The 15,378-nt window shown below is 48.5% G+C and overlaps 1 pseudogene; it reads left to right on the top strand.

Annotated features, from left to right (window-relative positions):
* The first annotated feature begins 5,610 nt into the window (after positions 1-5,610).
* LOC126526530 (U2 spliceosomal RNA) lies at positions 5,611-5,781 on the top strand (annotated as a pseudogene).
* The last annotated feature ends 9,597 nt before the right edge of the window (positions 5,782-15,378 follow it).

The following is a 15,378-nucleotide window of genomic DNA, read 5'->3' as shown; positions in this document are numbered from 1 at the left end:
GATGAGTTGTTGCAGGACCGATTTCTTGCTGCGGAACCTTGGTTGCCTTGATTGCTCGTTTGCAAACCCTTGCTTGTTTGCGCTTGGTGCCTTTCGGCAGGTTCTCGCTTATTTGCCTTCTCTATTTTTGCTTTCTACTTTGGTTGCGGACTTTACCACCATTTTGGGTGTGATGATATCGCTTGTTGCAGTGTTTCTTCTGACCATGGGGGAGGCGGGGGAGTGGACCAGTGCCGTGGAGTGAAAAACAGACGGTTCTCTCGAGACCCTCGATCCTGGCGCCGAAGCCCTTCTCCATCACTTCTACCCTGCTCGTTAGGCCGTCGACCGCATCTACTAGTCTGTCGTGCCCCTTGTTTAGTGACTCGATATCGAATTGGAGTTGGCCTAAGGTACTAAGGGTCTTGTCCAATTTACCGTCTATGTCCTTGGCAGGCGTGTCGCATTCCGTGGTCTTGGCCTTGCGTTTCTTGGTGGCTGGTGTGCCCGCGGGTGGGGTTTGACTAGCCGTTTCTGCTTCCGCTACGCTGGAGGGATTCGGAATGGGTGAAGTGTCCATGTGCGTGTCCTGTGTCTGTGCATTTGGTGTGCTGATTTGCGTTTTAAGCAATCTATTTTCGTTTGCCAGTTTTGTCATTGTGCCCCTGAGTTGAACGTTCTCGTGCTTGAGTGCTTTGATTCTCTCTAAGATGTCTTTGTGTACATTATTCTCTGGCCGCGCTTGCAAGCTTACCTGAGATTGGTCCCTCAGTGGACCGCAGTTAGTGGGCAGCGTCCCTGCCTTGGCGGAGCCCTGGCATCCCGTTGTCGCCTTGACTCGCTAGGCCCAGCTGTTGCCTCCGGCCGCGGGTGCGAAACGCACCCTTGAGGTGGAGCGGCCCCGGCTCCCGGGTGTGCAGGAGCTGCTCCTGCGACCTCTGCTGGCTGATCGGGATTCCGAACTCCCTCTGGATTTGGAGCGTCCTCTGGGCTCGTGCTGTCCGTCTGGCTGCTGCACCGCACCTGCGCCGTTCTGCCTTAAAAGACTCGTCGCCTTTTCTCGAAGTTTCTTGGACGCAATGTCTGCCTGCTTGTTCTCGATTCTTCGCTTGCGTACCACGTACGGGACCTGGTATCTGCTCTTGCATTCCTTGCTGGCCGTGGGGTGTTTCTCGCCGCACAGCGCGCAAGAGACCTCTTCACAAGCGTGATCTGCTCCGGGGTCTGGAATGCCGCAGTCCCTGCAAGTCTGCTTCTCCGGTGTGGGGCATACGTCTGCTCGGTGCCCTAGTTTGCCGCAAGCCTGACATATGGCGATCTGCTTCCTGTAGAGCGAGCACTCTACCCATGCACATCCGTACATCACGTGGTTGGGAACTTTGTGTCCTTCGAAGACTACGATCACCGTCCCGGTTTCCTTAATGCGCTTCGCCGCCAGTGCGAGGGGGTTTGTCTGGTTGACGACGGACCTGGTTATCGTTTCTTGCGTGTGGTAGAGCGGAATGTTGCGAATGACTCCCTTGCACGTGTCGTCCGGTGCAGTCTGGTTGAAGAAGGCCTCGTACGTATGCCCGGCGATGGTGACGCTCTGAATTTTCAAATATCCGTTGACGTTCTCGGGTAGCGGGGAACTCACGACCATGATGTTCTGTTTGAGGTTGGGGCAAATCGTGTCCCCGTCGCACTGCGTCGGTTCGAGTCCGGCTACTTATTGAATAGCCTGCACAATTGCCACGTGTCCGGTTTTGGCGATGTTCAGTCCGCCGCGGATGCGAATTACTACTTTGGTATCGTTTTGTGGGAGTAAAGGCATTCTACTTGCCTTGATGATTTCTTTACGGGCCGACACGGGCTTGGGTGCTTTCTCTCTGGCTCCGGAGGCTGCCACGTTGGCAGACACGTTGAGGTTAGGCTTACGCTTGGTCGTTCTTCGTGAGGCGATGTCGCGCCACCCACTCCTGACGGACACCTCTGAGGGGTCGATTTCTCGGCCGATCAATTCGTAATTCATTGTAGCGCCGTTGGCAAGACTTGGGTAGATGTCTCTGTGCCGGCGGGAGCCCCGGCGTCCGTCCAAGCGGCGAACTCGTCGGCGGGTACGGCGTTAGGGTTAGCCGACGTAGCGCCCGTCTAGGGCATAGAAGGCCTCGCGGTAGTGCACCAAATAAACTCCCAGGGTCCAAAACGGTCCTGAAGTGAAGCATATATCTTCATAAACGTGATGCCGTGGTGCGATGGCACTGGTTTCGCAAAAATCACACTTAATTTGAGCAAATTGCGGAAGCTCGACGCGACGCGACGCGTCCTGGCGCGCAGTCACTTCTTCGTTCTATACCTCACGGTAGAAACACTGGACCCAAATGACGAGCTCCACGGGCTCCTGATGCCGACGCAGCATATCAGATCATTTCGTCTGGTTCCTGTTCATACGCCTTCTAAGTGAAAAAATGCGACAAGGACTGGCCGATACTTCTCGCGGTGATTCTCAAGGAGCAGTAGGATGGCGTTAATGACGTCGGCCATTCTGCAGTGGTGAATAATAAGGGAACGAGCTTGATCGTCAATTGGAAGGCGTCGCGGTTTAACCTGTCGAGGACTAACTCACACTTTAATTGCGTAAGAATAAAGGCGTAGGGCCAGAATAACCGGCCCGTTGTTGCAAATGGTTGGTCTATCTTGCCGCTTCCAGATGGGCGCCGCGCGCTTTGCTGCTGGTCCTCTGGCACTTTTCTCACTTGTAACATTCTTGTTGTAACATTCGGCGGGCCATGGGGTGCGGTTCCTGCTTCTGGTCTTTCGGAGTTTCCGCCGGTGTTGTCAGGTTCTTCTGCTTAGTCGGTCTCCATCGTATTAGGCGCCTCGCCTAGGTAACACTTTCTGAAGGCATGAGCGGAACCGGGTTGGGGACGGGAGAATGTTAGGGGTTAGGCAAGAGTGGAAATTCCTCGGACGCGATCCTCTGGAATATCTGTCGCCAACGCTCAGCTGCGGCTCTACTGCCAACAATTGGCCCGCTCATCGGCAAAGTAGCGGAGCTGCTCGTTGAGCTACGTGCGTTGGTGCCAAAGTTGACGAGACGGAAGTTATCGCGTTCGTCCTGTTGCGTGTCCAGGCTCTCGCAGATTTTGACGTAATGCGCCGGGTTGGTTGCGGAAACGGATTTCTTGGCCTCTGGAATAACGGTACACATACGAGTTCACCGAAGGCTTGTCATTAAAGAAGTCTTGGTGGAACTTCTTTTCTTGGACCTTGGCTTCAACGTACACCATTCCCAGCCACGCGTCATGTAATGTAAATCACATCAGAGGCCTGGTGCTGCCAAGAGTCACGCAGCTGGCGGGGTGGACAGCTCTCTTCACCTCCCGCTATGTTTCCTCTACGCTCACTCCGTACAGCAGGCAAATCGACACCTTTAGATACGTATTCCTATCGCACATTCACCATCACTTCATGCGTGCGGGAAACGTTCATTCCTGACGCGTCGTCCTGCTATGAGGCATAGCGATGATGAGCCGATGCTGCGTCGAATCTGTCTCGTAGGGCAAGGCCTTCGTATTGGTGACGATCTATACGTAACGCGTAGCTCCTGATGTAGAACATATCACTTGTTTCGGTATACCCCCTACGGTTCCACAGGTAGATTTTTCTGCAAACCTGAGTAAGTTATCTGCGAGAACATTCATGGATTCGCCCTAGTGCGCGGCAGTTAGATATATTCATTGTACTGCCGTCTATAGTAGACTTATAATTGTTTCGTGCTGCCGTAAAGGCGTGCGTTGCCTTCCAAAATCATATTCTCTTGATGCTGCTCGCATTATATCTCGTCTTGTACGGACAATATTTGTACTTTCAGCATTTCTGAAGTTGAGCCGCATCACACAATTTAGCCTGTCGGTCACGTGACGTCACAGAAACGATGCCCAACGGCAAAGTGACGAATGCGCACTGAAGATTCACTATTATGTGGAGGAAAACTTTTTTTTTCATTGCCGGAGACTGCCCCGTACCGGAAAAGAAGAGAAGATTTCTGTGCGTTGACCACACTCGCACTTCCTACTCAGAGTTGCCGGCGATCATGAATTTGTTTCCGCGGGTTAAAATTATTGGGTAGCGTTTTACCAATTCAGTGCGTTTTCTTGACGTATACGACATCGCTGTGCAAACGCACTTTGCCGAAGACCCGTTTTAATAGCATTTGTGACTCAACGTTACATGTCGCCGCAGTTTCCGGCAATGTTAAGCAAGGGAAGGGGACCTCTCGCAGTGTCTGGTACCACTCTCCTGAGCCGTTAATATATGTTTAATGCATGACCTCTGCCCCACCGAATGCTTTTCAACGTCTCCGTGTTCTCGCATTTTGTCAGCCAATTAGACAAGAAAACTGTCAGGATGGGCAATGTTATTTGCTTTGAAAACAAGCAAAAGTGACCTATAACGAGGAAAGACTTTAATTAGGGTGTTAAATCAATGTTGCGCGTCAGCGCCCGATGCTTGCGTCGGCGTTTACCTAAACTTCCCCTCAGGAGATCGGAATAAATTTCGAATGGGAGAGTTTTACGTTATGCGGCCTCAGTTTATAGCAGGTTATCTAATTTTGGAGCACTATAATATGCATCCTTTTTCTCTATCACATCTTTGTTTTGTGCCAAGAGACATGGTAGCAAAGGTCCTATAAGATTTCAGAACAAACCGTCTGTTCTTGTACTTCCCCCGCCAACGTAGCTTAGCCGCTATAGCGTTGTTCTGCTGGTAATGAAGTCCCGGGTTTGACGCTCAGCCACAGCAGCCTTATTTTCGGGGGGGTAAAAAGCACAAACGCTCGCGTAGCTTGCATTGAGTGCCCCTTAAGGAACTCTAAGGGGCGAATATAAATGGTAGTCCTCCATTACTCCATTTTTATAGCTAGCTCGTGCGTCTACACAAAAAATGTTGGAATTGATCTTTTTTTAATTTTGAAGTTGTACTTCTGTTTTGATTGGTCAATCTACTCGGACAATAATGTCTATGTCATATCACATATTATTCCGATATACAAGGTTCAACAGCCCGGCAAGGCAACAGGAATTCAGGATCGCCGGTCAGCCTCTAGAGTCTGCACCGGAGTACGTTTATTTAGGTCGATTACTCATTCGGAATGATGATCATGAGAGTTAACCTTGCAAAATATTAAGTGTGGTTTGGAGCCTATCCTGCAGGCATTACCAAATCCTGACTGGTAGCTTACCGCTGTCATTGAAAAGTGTACAACCATTACATTCTACCGACTGTAACACAGGGGCAAGGAATTTGGAGGTTAGCAAAGATGCTCGAGAAAACGTTAAACACCGCGTAAAGTGCCACGGAACGAAAAAACCACAAGGCCTTCCACTCTGTTAAAGTTGATGACCAGCGAAGCTCTTTAGCACACCACTCAGAGGCGACACAAAATTTTCAACAAAGGTACGAACTCACTTACCGTTATCTTTATACACATTCGCGTGGACGAAGGCACCGCCGCCTCGAGTAGCCCGAGGAAACGAGACGCGCGTGACGTTTCGAAGAGACCGCAGCTACGGGAGAGCGGAAGGTGACGGAAAGCAGATACGAAAGCGCATGGAACGCCGACAAAGAGTGGGCGCTGCGAACGTAGACATGGCCGACGTGGGTCGAAGTGTAGTATTTGTATTTATCAGCTTAATAATCTGATGCGGGTTCTATTTGGACCCACGATAATAAACATATTTGTCTAAGTGCTTGAAGCCTGCTTCACCTCCACCGCGGTTGGGTCCGGTATTGGACTGTTCCGAGATCGCGCCACGGCTTGTGCACACGCAGAACAAGATACATGGAGGAGCCACAAAAAAGCTTCGTTGTAAAAAGTGAGGCGTAACTTTACGAGACCGGAATAGGCTTGTGTGCCTCGGAGAGCAAACAGGGATAGCCGATAATGCGGTTGGCATTAAAAGAAAAAAATGCATGGTGCTGAAGAGGCCATGTAATGTGCATGTTAGATAAGCCGTCGACCATTGAAGCTACAGAATGTGTTCCCAAGGAAGGGAAGTGCAGTCAAGGACGACGGAAAACTCGGTGGGGTTATGAAATTAAGAAACTTGCTGACGCAAATTGAAATCAGCTAGCGCCAGACAGGGGTAACTGGAGTTCGATGGGAAAGGCATTATTCCTGGGGGCAGTGGACATGAAAATAGGCTGATGATCATGATGATCCCATAGTATGCAGTAGGCTTGTGCTCACAGCCTTAGATGTCTTCTTGTGAAGCACTCCAGTAACATGAATGAATTTTCCTGTCATCATCATCATCAGCCTGGTTACGCCCACTGCAGGGCAAAGGCCTCTCCCATACTCCTCCAACAACCCCGGTCATGTACTAATTGTGGCCATGTCGTCCCTGCAAACTTCTTAATCTCATCCGCCCACCTAACTTTCTGTTGCCCCCTGCTACGCTTCCCTTCCCTTGGAATCCAGTCCGTAACCCTTAATGACCATCAGTTATTTTCCCTCCTCATTACATGTCCTGCCCATGCCCATTTCTTTTTCTTGATTTTAACTAAGATGTCCTTAACTCGCGTTTGTTCCCTCACCCAATCTGCTCTTTTGTTATCCCTTAACGTTACACCCATCATTCTTCTTTCCATAGCCCGTTGCGTCGTCCTCAATTTCAGTAGAACCATTTTCGTAAGCCTCCAAGTTTCTGCCCCATAGGTGAGTGCTGGTAAGACACAGCTGTTATACACTTTTCTCTTGAGGGATAATGGCAACCTGATGTTCATGATCTGAGAATGTCTGCCAAACGCACCCCAGCCCGTTCTTATTCTTCTGATTATTTCCGTCTCATGATCCGGATCCGCCGTCACTACCTGCCCTAAGTAGATGTATCCCCAATATTTCTGTGTATTCCCAATTTTTCTGTGTCTGACGCCAATTCATTTCGCCGTATAGCCTGCGTCTGTCGCTATTGACCGTCTTATTTTTGACCAGTCAGTGCGCTTTGCATGTCTGTGCTTTTTATTCTCTATGCGTAGATTTAAGAAAACGTTCGCGAACACTTTCCGTGGAACACCTTACACCTTTAGTATCTCGAAGTCGGACCAAGCAGCCATTGTCATAACAACTTACTAACACTCGCTTAGAGCCACACAGTGTCGCTAAACTCTGTTGGGGTTTCGCTATATACTGTAAGCCCTTTATACTTAGTGATAAAATGTAGATGATGTAAGTTAACAAACGTCATTCTTCTCCATACTTGCCCATTTCAACGTTTCAGGTCTTGGACTGTAATGATACTTTTCTTCACTTCCAGTATACAAGTGGCATGAACTACAGACCAAGCAGCCCGATTCTGAAATGACGGCTGAAAATGATTGTTTACTTTCCTTCAATAAACATGCGAAGAAGCCGTTAGTAGAGACCGACTATTATGCCGGATGCAAACAGCGATTTCATCAATCCGGAATAGCGACAACGTAAATTCCTGACGCAGCGGGCGCATTTCGATGGGGGCGAAATGAAAAACTCCCGCGTCCTGTGCTTTGGGGGCACGTTAAATATCCCCTGGTGGCCAAATAAACCTACGGCGTGCCTCATAACCTAAGCAGCGTTTTTGCACGTAAAAATACGGATGTCAATTCAAAATCCAATATCGAGTGTAGCAATATGGCTGAAAGAGGTCTACATTTCGCACTTGCATTTTGAATTAGAGAACATTGTAGCGTGATTTTATTGGTGTCTACTGCCAGAGAACACGGTGATAAGATGGCGGCGCAAGAAGCGTAGGGAAAGAGCAGACGATACCGCTAAATTCTCGGGTCTGGTTGGCTCGGTTTTAACGGGACAAAGGTGTGCGACGCTTTATAGGTTTTCCAGTATTCTTGATGCCAATTTCTGTCGATGATTCGCGCGTTCCACGAGCAGCCCCTTCGCTTTTATACGCGGAACTTATAGTTATGCACGAATAGATTAATTTTTTTCATATTTAACTTACTTTTGAATGTCCCAGCAAACCTTCCCCAATTACATAGCCTTTCTACTAGACATCTTCAACGATAGTAAACTCTTCGTTCTTCAAACGACATGCGCTGGAATACAAAATAAAATAGAAAAGTTCGAAGTTTTTGTTAAACCTAACGTAATAATCGCAATTTTCCGGAATAAGCATATGCTGCCAGTACTCATTCGATATATTTCTGACCCTATGCTCATATTTCCTCTAACTCTCTAGCTAATTATTCTTTATCAATATCCGCGACTAAATTATTGCCCCATAAGCAAAATGATTGAGCACGACATGTGGGAAATGGGGCCGTAATCATAACAGTAGCTGTAATTAAAGAATGAGAAGTATTTTACGTAACAAGAAACATTAAGCCGTATTAGGGAAATACAATAAGTCTACCTTTTTTTAGGGCACTGTAGAAAATTATGTATGCGAAGGTAGAAAAATCATATTTATTCAACGGTATAATGTCGCTCTTTTCTTTCTTAGTCATTGTGGTTCGGGACGTTGTCTGCTGTGACATTTTTTAAAGTAGAAGCGGAAATGTATTACCAGTGTTTTAGCGGCGAGTTCAAGATGCAGAAAAAAATAATTTTAAGAAAAAAGAAATAAACCAGTTGTGCGCTTTTTGTTTCAAATCAGGGCAATAAAGACTGGAACACCGGCAGCCAAAATAGAAAAAAAAAAGCCTTTCCACCATCGCAGTCACATTTCTTTATTGACGGTTATATTATGCCTTCAGATAATCTAAATGTACAAAAAGACGAGCAGTCGGTATTTATTTCTACTTCACTCTTTTATGACTGTCTGCGCAATCTGTAAATTTAGGTTTGAGTGTGTTTTCAGAAACCAATGCTCATCTGTTTTGAGAGCGCCCAAAGGACGGGGTATGTATTTTACTGTGGTTATGCCGTCTTAAATTGGTACGGGAAAAAAAAGGTGCAGTACGCGAGAGGTTCTGGGTTCGATACCAAGCCGCTGCACAAAACTGTTGCAGGGAAAAAGGAGACCTAAAATATATTTACAGCGCACTTACAACACGTCCGCTGGCATACAAGGCATACAAGATGAAAGACCGCGCAAGCAATATAAGTGAGCTCCGTCGTCTTCTGTACTGTCCTCAGCTTCGGCTCTGAAGGTGCTTGGTAACAATATCTTCACAAGTAGGCATTAAGAAACAAGAAAAATTTGGAAATATTTAGAGAGAATTGAATAAATGTATTTCTGCTTATCTGTGTTGTGTCGGGAATGTAAACTAACTTAGCTTTGGGTGGCTCATTAAGAAGGATCCGTAGTGAGCGATCATTGTTGGAAACCTGCTATTGCGTCATCAGACTATTTAAAAAGCGGCGACGTTTCAAAATAAACATTCTTGTCCTTGCTCACCCTCGGCACCTTCATATTTACGTATTAATGGCAAGATTACTATGTTGGCCATTAGTCCACATCAACCATGGAGTCGGCAGCACAAGACATCGAGACAGAGAAAAAAAAAGCAATACGAGAACTTTACTTCGTTAATTTTTACAAAGCAGCATAAGCAGCCTTGTAAAGGTGAGTACTGCACACCACAGAGTGCTTATGAAGAAATAACAAAGCTAATAATGGTACATTTTGAAATAGGACGTTTACCAGGAGCTGCAAGAAAACCAGTAGCAAAGCATAGAAAATAAAATGAAGGGAAATAATATAGAGAAAGAGCAGTAAACTTAAAGCCACTTCAATGCGAAGGTAGAGGGGCGAGTTTGGAAGGGGCGTAAGATACAAGAAATGGTATAAGTGCACGATTCCTTCGGTCCCTGAGGCCCAAGTTTGCTCTCAGGCAATCTAAAAGTATGAGTGAAATATCTCAGCCTCTGGGATCGCTGTTCACTCTACCCAATCTCGGAGGCCTGTGCTATAGTTTCGGCGTCCATGCTTCAACCAGTAGCCCTACGTGCGTCATATTGTTATGCGGTGGTTTCTTGCTGGCGCTTGCGCCGTGGCTATAATTTGACAGTAAAGAGCGCAGCGAACGAAGGTGTTTTATACGTGGAGCGAGTATGCCTTGTTACGACCATTGATGAAGGAAATAGGGGTCGATAATGCCAAACAAGACCGAGCTTCATTTCAGGTCAATCGTCATTTCTTGGAATCTTTAATTGAAATGTTTATTTATAATGGTAGTAGAGACTGTAAGTTTCGAGGTATAACAAAACACAGCGCTCAAGTCTTAATAAGCAAGTATAATTTATTTTTCGTTACATCATACTTCAAATGCTACGCCAAGCAAGGGGTCGTCAAAACAAATTCTGCGTCATGCTTCTGCAAAGTGGATCTGCTGGTCGGACAGTCATGAAAACGAAAATTGTACAAAATAATTTATTGCAAGAAAATTGTAATGCAGGCGTTACACTCAAAGCTACCTAAGAAAAATTAACAGCTAGATGTAAGTAATGAGCCAGCACTCAAAAAATTGTCTTGCTGGCAGCAGAAGTTTGCGCAAGCATTAGAACGTCAACACGACACGTTACGAGTACCCAGATAATGAATAGACACACAAGAAGCCAACTATAACTGTGCTAAGAAAAACATTTCATTCTAAAAATGAAATACGACCTTGGTAATTATTCTGTTCGCCGGAAAGATATGAATCACGGCAACAAAGTTATGTGAATGGATTCGTGCCCGAAGACAATGACAATCATTTACTTATAGTCAGGCTGGCCATCACATTGCTGGTAATATAGACTAATATTAGTTTTTGGCTCTGCGCTGCCTAAAGCTTGATAAAAAAACGAGCTGCGAGCTCTGAAACCAGATACGGTACAAACTCCGCAATTATGCCTGCAGAAGCATGTACAATGCCGAAAGAATCTACCTTCGCGCCTTTATCTGCAATCATTGCTCATCCAAACTCCGCTGACACACTTAATGGCAACGACTGGAATGTTCTACCCATGTATACCAGACGCGTTATCATGCCACGTGCCGCGTACGAAGAATGGGCAAGGTGCCGGTAGTTACACATTGCGTACGTGCTCCTGTGGTTGAACAGAAACGTTCAACCTTATTTAAATAATTCTCATCGGTGTCCTGGCGTCTTTCTTTGCAGTAAGAAACACTGCTGCAAACAAACTAAGCTAATGCACTATCGATTGTCACAAAGAACGCAAAACACTGGCACAGAGCCAGGAAAGAGTATGTGGAGCTACAATGCACTGAGCCATAGGGTATTCCTGCTAGATGGAATATAATAGACATGTTCTTTAAAAATTAAATTATGGGGTTTTACGTGCCAAAACCACTTTCTGATTATGAGGCACGCCGTAGTAGAGGACTCCGGAAATTTAGACCACCTGGGGTTCTTTAACGTGCACCTAAATCTAAGTACACGGGTGTTTTCGCATTTCGCCCCCATCGAAATGCGGCCGCCATGGCCGGGATTCGATCCCGCGACCTCGTGCTCAGCAGCCCAACACCATAGCCACTGAGCAACCACGGCGGGTAGACATGTTCTGACGCCTACATAAACAGTCGAACAGGCACCGCCATCATTATTTTCAACGTGCACTCTTTCACGTCTTTTATTAAACAGTTTACATATATTGCCTTCACTGGCCAGGGCTTCTTGAAGTGAGCGGAATGTTTTAGAGCGCAGCTCTTACCTGCCCGTTCCTGCGGCGAGCGATGGCGTTGGCATCGTCCTTCGGCGTCCTCGTAACAGAGCGCACGAGCACAAGGACGGATGAAAGAGTGACTCCGGAGCGTGGATCAAAGAGGGGTATAGCGAAAAGAGCGCGAAGAGGAAAACGGAGGACGAAGATGCAGCAGGACCATGAAGCCGGAAGCGGAGGAGGAGGGTATGTAGAAATTATAAGAAGGAAAGCTTCGTACCGCGCAAGACGGGCTTCGCCGTGACGATGGCTACGAGATGGCGCCAGAACAGCGCGCGTCCGTCGTCTGTTCACTGGTGTCGACACCGATACCGTACATGGCGACAAAACGCAGCGTGAGCGGAGGTCTGTCGGCGGCGGCTGCCGTAAATCGCACCCACGCATCACACGCGCTGCGTCTAGCCATCTGCCGATTAGCGAGGCAGTTGCGCCATACTTCACTCCGTTTGCAACATGTCGCACGAGACAGGTTATCCGCGCCAGCCAATATATCGCCCTGTACAAACTCGTATACAGCTGCTCTCAAATTTCAGTTTAGGGAGCAACGTAATCGTTGGTGAATTTTTTTACCTGCGGCTTTCGCAGCTTTGTGATACTTATAAATTTATCCTTGAGAACGCGTGAGAACGAGCATGGTTAAACATGAATACATGTATCATGGCGAATAAAATGCGAAGAAATTAACTTTATAAAGCACAGGTCCTCATTGAATGTGAACTGACATCGGGATATGCTTCTTCCATGCGTGTTTAAAGAGAGAGAAAATGTCGAGGTAAAGAGCGGATTTTGAAGGTTACTTACGTTAAAGGCTGTGAATGATATATATATATATATATATATATATATATATATATATATATATATATATATATATATATTGTACTGAAGGCACTGGGCAGTGGGTAGGTGCTGGTGTGCTGGTGCAAAAGAAGACGACGAGAAATGTTTGCTTCCCTGTTACGATATAGCGCCGACCTGTTTTAAGCCTAGCGCTACAACCTATAACTAGTGACCCTTCTGCTAGGCGAACACCCCCGTTGCATTTGGTGGAGCTGCTGGGTTTCTCTTCGACATCCTGGTACTCCGCAGCCGAACGCTACCACCAGCTGTTGCAATGGATGAACCAGGACCGTCCCAGGCTGCTGCTCCCGTGCCCCCCACCATCGTCTGTTCTGGCGTGATCCGGCAGCGCGATCCGGCTATATTTAGCGGCACAGACGACCACGACGTGGAAGACTGGCTCGCCGTATATGACCGTGTAAGCGCCTATAATAAGTGGGACGACCGCGCCAAGCTCACAAATGTCATCTTTTACTTGACTGACGTAGCAAACCTATGGTTCCGCAATCATGAAGCCGATTTTACCACCTGGTCGGCTTTCACGGCGACTTTGGCAGAGGTCTTCGGCCGTCCCGCCGTTCGCCGGCTTCGCGCTGAGCAGCGCTTGCGTGGTCGAGCTCAACGCCAGGACGAGACCTTCACCAGTTATGTTGAAGATGTCCTTTCGCTATGCAAGCGCGGGAACTCATCTATGGACGAAGCTGACAAGATCAAGCACGTCATGAAAGGCATCGATGACCATGCCTTCCAGATGCTCGTCGCGAAGAGTCCGCGGACGATCGCCGAAGTCTTACAGCTATGTCAGCAGTACGACGAGCTGCGCAAGCAGCGTGCATCAACACGCGCTGCTCACCAGGACACCACGGATCTATCTCCGTTGGATTTTGGCCGCGACACGGCCGACATCTCTGCTTTAATGCCAGAGATAAAGCAGTTTATCCGCCAGGAAGTTGCCCGCCAACTCTCTCTGGCGAACAGCACACCCGAGCCGTCGACAACCTTGGCTCCTTCACTTCGCCACGTCATTCAGACCCAAGTTGCCGCGGCGCTGCCCTCTGCCCCTCCTCGGCAGCCTGCAGCTGGGCCGCTAACGTACGCTGACGTTGTCGCCCGGCCTTACGCTCCTTCGGCTCCTGATGCCTACCGGGCCACTGGCACCTTCCATGTGCCGCCGCCACCTTCACGCCCGATGGTCGTCCCTTACTCGGCCGCTGGAGCCCGTGTCGTCAACCCGTGGCGTACATCTGACAACCGGCCAATATGCTATTTCTGCCATTTTCCGGGCCACGTAGCACAAGTCTGCCGCCGTCACAGCCACCGTTTACCTGACATTGGGGGCGCCTCAAGCTACAGGCCTGCTCGACTTCCGCATCAGGAACCATCTAGCCTTCCTCCGGACTCATCTTACAGTCGCCTCCCTTTCGATGCCCGTCGGTCACCTTCCCCACGTCGCCGATCCATTTCCCCGATGGTTCGCCGACCCAGCCCAGCCCGAGAGGAAAACTAACAGTCGCAGTTCCAGAGGCAAGAACTGCGTTTACGTCGAACATTTCAAGGCCTCATTCTAACCCGGCGAACGAAATTGAACTGTCCGTAGACGGCGTCACCGTACACGCACTTATCGACACCGGAACCGCCGTTTCTATTATTAGTGAGAAGCTTTGCCGCAATTTGAACAAAGTGACCATTCCCCTTACCTCTCTTTCTCTGCGTACGGCAACCTCGCATCGCATTCAGCCTTCAGCGTCGTGCACAACCCGGGTTGTCATTCAAAACGTTATGCATGTTATCGAATTTGTCGTCCTGCCTCGTTCCTCGCAAGACGTTATTCTTGGTTGGAATTTCCTATCTGTCAATCAAGCACTTATCGACTGCGCTCGTGCCGAACCTACATTATCAGTGCCGTGCTTCGACCCTGACGACCATTCTTCTCCTAAAGTTGTTGCCGCCTTTGACATCGACATCGCGCCTTTCTCCGCGGCTCTGGTTCCTGTGTCACGTAACTCTGCTGCAAACTCATCTGTTCTGTTTACACCGTCGGCCACTTGTGCGCGCCGCCGGAACTTTCTGCTTCCGTTTGCTGTCGTCACTTTTTGTTGCGACGGTGCTGCTGCCCTTTACGTGTGCAATCCGTGCGCCTGCCCATCATCCCTACTCCGCGGCGTGTGCCTGGGTACCGCTGAAGCTTTCGATAGCGTTCTCCCGGCCACCACGTTTGGTGACAGGACATCACTTCCGATTTGTTCCGTCACTCCTCCCGCCGCGACTGATGCCCCAGTAGACGTCTTCGCTCGTGCCGTCGACGCAGAACTCACACCTGCGCAGCGCACAGAAATTATCAAGCTCCTCCAAAGCTTTCATTCCTCGACATAAAAATTGTTACAGCGCAATCACATGCAACCACAAGTAAGAAGGACGGGACCAACTTGTATGTGGTTGCATGTGATTGCGCTGTAACAATTTTTATGTCAAGTATGCACCAACTCGCCCAGAAAGAAGTTTTAATGAAGTACTTTCATTCCTTATTTGACATTGACCAACCATCCTTGGGCTGAGCGTCCGCAGTCGTTCACCGTATCGACGCCGGTCCACAAACACCATTGCGCCAGCGTCCGTATCGTGTGCCGGCTGCTGAACGCCGTATCATCGACCAGCACGTTGACGACATGCTGGAGCGTGGCATCATCCAGCCCTCTAACAGTCCTTGGGCATCTCCGGTTGTCCTCGTTAAAAAAGATGGCTCCATTCGGTTCTGCGTCGACTATCGCCGCCTTAACCGAATAACGCGCAAAGATGTCTATCCTTTGCCGCGCATCGACGATGCCTTGGACTGTCTGCAGGGAGCGGAATTCTTTTCCTCGCTGGATTTGCGCTCCGGGTACTGGCAAGTGCCAATGGCAGAGGTCGATCGT

Source organism: Dermacentor andersoni, chromosome 8, assembly GCF_023375885.2.
Source record: "Dermacentor andersoni chromosome 8, qqDerAnde1_hic_scaffold, whole genome shotgun sequence".
In the NCBI taxonomy this organism is placed as follows: domain Eukaryota; kingdom Metazoa; phylum Arthropoda; class Arachnida; order Ixodida; family Ixodidae; genus Dermacentor; species Dermacentor andersoni.
The sequence above is the reverse complement of the archived record's forward strand: the minus strand, read 5'-3'. Positions and strand labels throughout refer to the sequence as shown.